The sequence below is a fragment of the Panulirus ornatus genome, chromosome 39 (assembly GCF_036320965.1).
Source record: "Panulirus ornatus isolate Po-2019 chromosome 39, ASM3632096v1, whole genome shotgun sequence".
Lineage (NCBI taxonomy): Eukaryota > Metazoa > Arthropoda > Malacostraca > Decapoda > Palinuridae > Panulirus > Panulirus ornatus.
In genome coordinates, this window is record NC_092262.1 from 13,302,572 (window position 1) to 13,310,071 (window position 7,500).

General features: G+C 45.3%; 1 protein-coding gene across 5 annotated transcripts in view; it reads right to left on the reverse strand.

Annotated features, from left to right (window-relative positions):
- LOC139761184 (uncharacterized) overlaps positions 1 to 7,500 on the reverse strand; it is a 150,174-nt gene that overhangs the window by 34,782 nt on the left and 107,892 nt on the right. Inside the window, exon 4 of one of the 5 annotated variants that reach the window (XM_071685179.1) lies at positions 1,177 to 1,296. The exons of the other annotated variants lie outside the window; for them this stretch is intronic. The gene's annotated coding sequence lies outside the window, so the exon portion shown is untranslated. The remainder of the gene's footprint in view (positions 1 to 1,176; positions 1,297 to 7,500) is intronic. 5 annotated transcript variants of the gene reach the window in all.

Here is a 7,500-nt window from a genome sequence, read left to right on the forward strand (position 1 = left end):
CAACTGCCTCTCTCTCTCTCTCTCTCTCTCTCTCTCTCTCTCTCGCGGGAAATGGCGAATATATATATATATATATATATATATATATATATATATATATATATATATATATATATATATATATATATATATATATATTTCTTTCTTTCATACTATTCGCCATTTCCCGCATTAGCGAGATAGCGTTGAGAACAAAGGACTGGGCCTTTGAGGGAATATCCTCACCTGACCCCCTTCTCTGTTCCTTCTTTTGGAAAATTAAAAAAAAAACAAGAGGGGAGGATTTCCAGCCCCCCGCTCCCTCTCCTTTTAGTCGCCTTCTACGACACGCAGGGAATGCGTGGCAAGTATTCTTTCTCCCCTCTCCCCAGGGATAATATATATATATATATATATATATATATATATATATATATATATATATATATATATATATATATATATATATATATATATATATATATATATATATTCTCCTATCATTCCAGGGGAAAATGAAACACGATAAGTTGCCAAGTGCAGTTTCGTGTCATAATCACATCATCAGGGGAGACACAAGAGAGAAATATAACAGTCACTTGATATACAACGAAGACAAGTAGCTAGGACGAAGACACGTAGCTAGGACGAAGACACGTAGCTAGGACGGAGACAAGTAGCTAGGACGGAGACAAGTAGCTAGGACGAAGACACGTAGCTAGGACGAAGACACGTAGCTAGGACGAAGACACGTAGCTAGGACGAAGACACGTAGCTAGGACGAGGCCATATGGTAAACAAGTGACACCACGCATGGATAAGTAATAAGATAAATACTACAACTGAATAACAAATGGTTTGGTAACTTGAGGATAGATGGCAGCACGTGTGTGGTCGACCAAGAGCTCTGCCAGCCAGCAAGTGAATCAATACATCTTCACTATGTGACTTTATCTTCTTACAGTTTTTATGACGACAAAAAATATAATTAATTTATCTCCCTCTCAACATGGCAAACAAATGTAAAAAATAATAACGAACTTATCTTACATCAATAAATGTGTACGAGATATCAAGAAGTTCAATATTAATATTCATAATTCACCATACATTGTCTTCACGACTCGTGTGTCTAGTGTACTGCTGTGAGACAAGGTCACACACTGCCTTCCTATATGACATAATAATGGACACTACCTTGGACGACTGTCCAGGGTCCAGCGACTGGGTTCCAATCCTGATTGTAGGTGGCTGGTCCACAGTCAACCCAGATGTTCATCCACACCGGAGGACTTGCTCGATCAAACAATCACCTGGCTAACGCGGGAAACGGCGATTAAGTAGAATAAATAAATAACTTTTCTATCTTTTATTATACTTTGTCGCTGTCTCCCGCGTTAGCGAGGTAGCGCAAGGAAACAGACAAAAGAATGGCCCAACCCACCCACATACACATGTATATAAATCATAGTCTGCCTTTATTCATATACATTATATATATATATATATATATATATATATATATATATATATATATATATATATATATATATATATATATATGCCACAAGTGAAGCTAGTGAAAGGCCATATCAAACTTGGAGAGGTGCGTGTACTGGGTGGTCGTGGGTTTAACAAGCGGGCCGGCAGTACCAGTTGTACTAGTGTGTACACACATGATGCACACCAGGTTGTAACCCTGGCCACACACACACACACACACACACACACCTCTACACTGAACCATACTGACGTGCACACCAGGTTGTAACCCTGGCCACACACACACACACCTCTACACTGAACCATACTGACGTGCACACCAGGTTGTAACCCTGGCCACACACACACACCTCTACACTGAACCATACTGACGTCGGGGGGGGGGGGGGGGTTAGTTTGAAGGGCCGCCACCAGGCGTGAAGTACACATGACTGCTCGTGTAAATAACCTGTCGTTCCCCCACCCTCCCACCCTCCCTCCATGACGCAGCCAATCACATGCCCCGCGCGCGCCTCTCTCTCTCTCTCTCTCTCTCTCTCTCTCTCTCTCTCTCTCTCTCTCTCTCTCTCTCTCCTCCTCAAGTCGAGTATTTCATATTGGCCGATCGCCGCCTCCCCCCACGGCAAGACTAGACTTTGCCCCTCCGTCGTGTGTGTGTGTGTGTGTGTATGATAACCTAAGCTACAATAACACTTCCACAATCACGTTCAGCCACACATGTGTCGGCCGGGGCTACACCACATCTGGTGGCTGCCTTACAATATCAACTTATAATGATCATCGTCATTGACTCCGGCCAGGCATATATACACACACGAGCCGTTGGTGTGGAGCGGTGGAGGAGGCCTGCTTCGTGTGCGCTGCAGGAGCCTCGTATGTATTACAGATGCTGCACCAGCAAGACACACACACACAACCCTGCCATCTTGCCCACAACCTCGAGGGTAAGGTAAGGACCCCCCTCTCTATCTTGCCGGTAAAGGTAATGATGGCGGGGCAGGTCAGCCCAGGTCACCATGATGATGACTTCGCCGGGGAGGAAAGAAGTGGTGGGACAAGACCGCGGGAGGAGAGAGGGATAATGAGGCGGGTCCAAGATGGAGTGTCGCGTTGAGAGAGAGAGAGAGAGAGAGAGAGAGAGAGAGAGAGAGAGAGAGAGAGAGAGAGAGAGAGAGAGAGAGAGAGAGAGAGAGAGAGAGCCTTTCTTCCTCTCACTGGAGAAAAGTGATACATGATATATAGATGTCGATCATCGTAAATATATGAGTTATATGACCGAATAAACATACATACAAAGATGGGCAAATGATAATAACATATCATTATGAACTTAACAAAGTAACCACCCCCCCCTTTCCATACAAACTATTATGAAAGAAAACGAGATAAAGAAATATACAACAAGTCAATCCATGGCGGACAAACGCATCAAAACAAACTCATCAAACCGGCCATTAAACAAATACAGGAAAATTCATTTTTTAACTCAAACAATAACTGTAGGTGAACAATATACAACAAATTAATATAATTGGCCCTAATTAACAGAATGGCCTTTTAACCCCACTGTGGCCAGTGGCAGTGGGCAGTTAACAATGGCCGCGTTGTGAATCGCTAGTCAAGTTCCGATGCTCATTTGACTCTCTTGATTGATGTGTTTACCTGTGACGTCAGCAGGCGCGCCCGGCTCGCTGTGACGTCATCATGGCGGGCGGAGGTAGGTGGGGAGATCATGGCGTCCAGAGGCCGGGGAGAGGGGAGACGCGGGGAGGGTAGTAGGGTGGAAGGAGAACTCTCTCCCCCTGCGGCAGGTCAAGTGGGAGGAGAGGAGAGACAGAGAGGGAGATAGTGATAGTGGGGGAGAGACGTACTCACTCAACACCATGACCACAACCATATCACGTCTTACGTACGTAAACATACATACATATATACACCTCCCCAGCAGGTGTCACATACACACACACACACAACCTCTCCTCATCCTCCTCCTCCTCCTCTTCCTCCTCCTCCTCCTCCTCTTCCTTCTCCTCCTCCTCCTCCGGAGACAGATCATATTTGCTGAGCCTGACGCCCGCCTCCACCGCCGCTGTTGAGGGTCGTCCAGGGTCGTCACCACAGGGTCGTCCAGGTCGTCACCACAGGGTCGTCCAGAGTCTGAGGTGGTCACAGGGTCGTCTCTGGACGACCACAGGGTCGTTTCTGACGACCCCCTGGTTGTTATGGGAGGCATCCTGACCTCACGACGGGTCACCTGTATTGACCTCGTCTCGAACCAGGTCAAAACCCGCACCTCCCGGGGTGAAACCAGGTCAAAGGTCATTGTGATTTGAAGAGGGTCAGCAGCCCCGGGGTCATCCGAGTACACCTCATTATGAGAAGATGAGGTTGACCTCAGATGACCTCATGTTACGTGAGGTTAATGTAGATCACGTCAGGTCAAATGAGGAGATTCAACATGATTATGAGTTAAACGAGATTGTCTCATGATCATCTTCACTCATGCGAGCCGTAGCGCATTCATGAGTAACCTAACTGAGGCCACTTAATATGATCATGAGTTGAATGAGGTTTGTCTGAATATCATCTTCACTCATTCATGAGTCAGCCAAATGAGGACATCTAACATTACCATTAGTTAAATGAGGTTGTGGCAATATCAACCTGACTCATACGAAGACATGTCGCATGTATGAGTTGCCTCACCCACCCTCGGGTGGGTGTTCCCCGCCTTCATGAGTTACGTGAGGAAGAATGGAACAATATGGCCTCATGTGCCCACAGCCAGTGTGTCTCTACCTGTCACACTATACCCGGGTCTACCTGGACCCCTTCACAGGACGGCACGTCACCCCCATATAGCACATTGATCCAATTCTTTCTTTACCACCCGAGCCTCTCTTGTGAAGGACCTGATGGTCTGGTGTTGTGTGAATGCAGTCGTTCCTTCACCCAAAGCTTCCATCTCTTCCTTTGTAACACCTTCACTTTATAAACCATCCGCTACCCTGCCACATCTTCTCTTCCTGCCTCTCTTCGATCATCCTCTCTACATGACCCGAACCCACAGCTCTACCCAGCCACATCTACAGAGGAAGGCAGACGCCGGAGGTAACTTGCAGTGAGGGGTCAGGGGTCATACATTGACCCACTGTAGAAGAGAGAAGAGTAACAAATAACTTGATCACTCTTAATGTTCGTAATTAGTTCAGACAGTGGAAACTTAAACATGACATACGTTAGAAAAGATGTAAAAAGGTCATTTAATAGTGCGATAATAAGAGGAAGGATGGACTAAAGTAAATGATGAAGTTGAATGTGGATAGATCATACAACACCATGACTAGTTGTATGATAGATCATACAACACCATGACTAGTTGTATGATAGATCATACAACACCATGACTGTTGTATGATAGATCATACAACACCATGACTAGTTGTATGATAGATCATACAACAACATGACTAGTTGTATGATAGATCATACAACAACATGACTAGTTGTATGATAAATCATACAACAACATGACTAGTTGTATGATAGATCATACAACAACATGACTAGTTGTATGATAGATCATACAACAACATGACTAGTTGTATGATAGATCATACAACAACATGACTAGTTGTATGATAGATCATACAACAACATGACTAGTTGTATGATAGATCATACAACAACATGACTAGTTGTATGATAGATCATACAACAACATGACTAGTTGTATGATAGATCATACAACAACATGACTAGTTGTATGATAGATCATACAACAACATGACTAGTTGTATGATAGATCATACAACACCATGACTAGTTGTATGATAGATCATACAACAACATGACTAGTTGTATGATAGATCATACAACAACATGACTAGTTGTATGATAGATCATACAACAACATGACTAGTTGTATGATAGATCATACAACAACATGACTAGTTGTATGATAGATCATACAACACCATGACTAGTTGTATGATAGATCATACAACAACATGACTAGTTGTATGATAGATCATACAACAACATGACTAGTTGTATGATAGATCATACAACAACATGACTAGTTGTATGATAGATCATACAACAACATGACTAGTTGTATGATAGATCATACAACACCATGACTAGTTGTATGATAGATCATACAACATGACTAGTTGTATGATAGATCATACAACAACATGACTAGTTGTATGATAGATCATACAACACCATGACTAGTTGTATGATAGATCATACAACATGACTAGTTGTATGATAGATCATACAACAACATGACTAGTTGTATGATAGATCATACAACACCATGACTAGTTGTATGATACTGGAGAATGGTCAAGTGATGCGGGCACCCCACGAGTGTACAGCTCCCCCCCCCCAACCCCATACCGAACTGGACCGACACGTGACGGCAAATGGGTAATGACACACACACACACCAGACCGTGGTGTGGTGGTTAGCGTTCCCGACCGTGACGCATTCACGGGCCGCCCAGGGTCGAGCATGGCACAGGTTCGAATCCTGGTAACGGCAGTCCACAGTCAACCTAGCTGTTCATCCGTCCCAAACGGATGATCGATAACATGGATACCTGGCTCAGGCTAGGATATATATATATATATATATATATATATATACTCTCACAACGCCTCTCACACTCTTCCAGCCCCCTCCCAGTCTCTTCTAGCCCCTCTCAATCTCTTCCAGCCCCTTCCACACTCTTCTAGCTCCTCTCACACTCTCCCATACCTTCCCACACCCTCCCGACCCTTCCCACACTCATCCATACCTTGCCACAGTCATTCACCCCTTGCCACAGTCATCCATACCTTGCCACACTCATCCATACCTTGCCACAGTCATTCACCCCTTGCCACAGTCATCCATACCTTGCCACACTCATCCATACCTTGCCACAGTCATTCACCCCTTGCCACAGTCATCCATACCTTGCCACAGTCATTCACCCCTTGCCACAGTCATCCATACCTTGCCACACTCATCCATACCTTGCCACAGTCATTCACCCCTTGCCACAGTCATCCATACCTTGCCACACTCATCCATACCTTGCCACAGTCATCCACCCCTTGCCACAGTCATCCATACCTTGCCACAGTCATCCAACCCTTGCCACAGTCATCCAACCCTTGCCACAGTGTGCCTGGCACTCCCACGGTGAAGCTGGGCATGGGAGGAAGGGCGAGCGACGCGGGAACTCCCGTGCACACAGCATGACGGGCGTGGGAAAATCTTCCGAGCCGTGGGAACGTTCGGCGATACTGGCAAGGTACGGCCCAGCCGAGCTCCGGCTGACGTGGACAACTGTTACACATACATACATACACACATACATACACATACATACACACATATACATACACACATACATACACTTAGACAGAGACAAGGTCGAAGGCCGAGTTTTTGAGCACTGAAAACATCACTGATCCAGAGACAGTGGGCGTGATTATGACTATGGGCGTGGGCTCAGACTGTGGGCGTGGTGCCATGTGGGAAGGCAGGGAGCGTGGGGATCAAGGAGGCCCATACATGATCATCCATTTACTCCTCATCCATTAACCTCAGTTATCCGCCTGGCCTTAATACAACCTGCCTCAGCCATCAGCTGCTGCAGGTGTTAACCAACCATTATATCCAGATATGTTTCCCATCTTCATATGTTCTCTATGTAACACATGGTGTTACTTGATCAATAGAGAGTCCTGCAAGGTTGTTGAGCCGGAGGGAGGGGTGGGTGAGGAGGAGCCTTCTGCTGTACTGTGCTGTCTCCATCTACAGTGGTGGGAGGAGGTCTGCTATACTACCATCTATATACACATTACATATTCCATCTTGTATTATAACCAGGGTGGTGCCGGCCGCTTATATATGTGGTCTGCCTCATGTTTACTGCACCACGTAACTCTGTCTCATAACTGCACTCCACCACACCATACATAACTACACTACCACACCATACATAACTACACTCCACC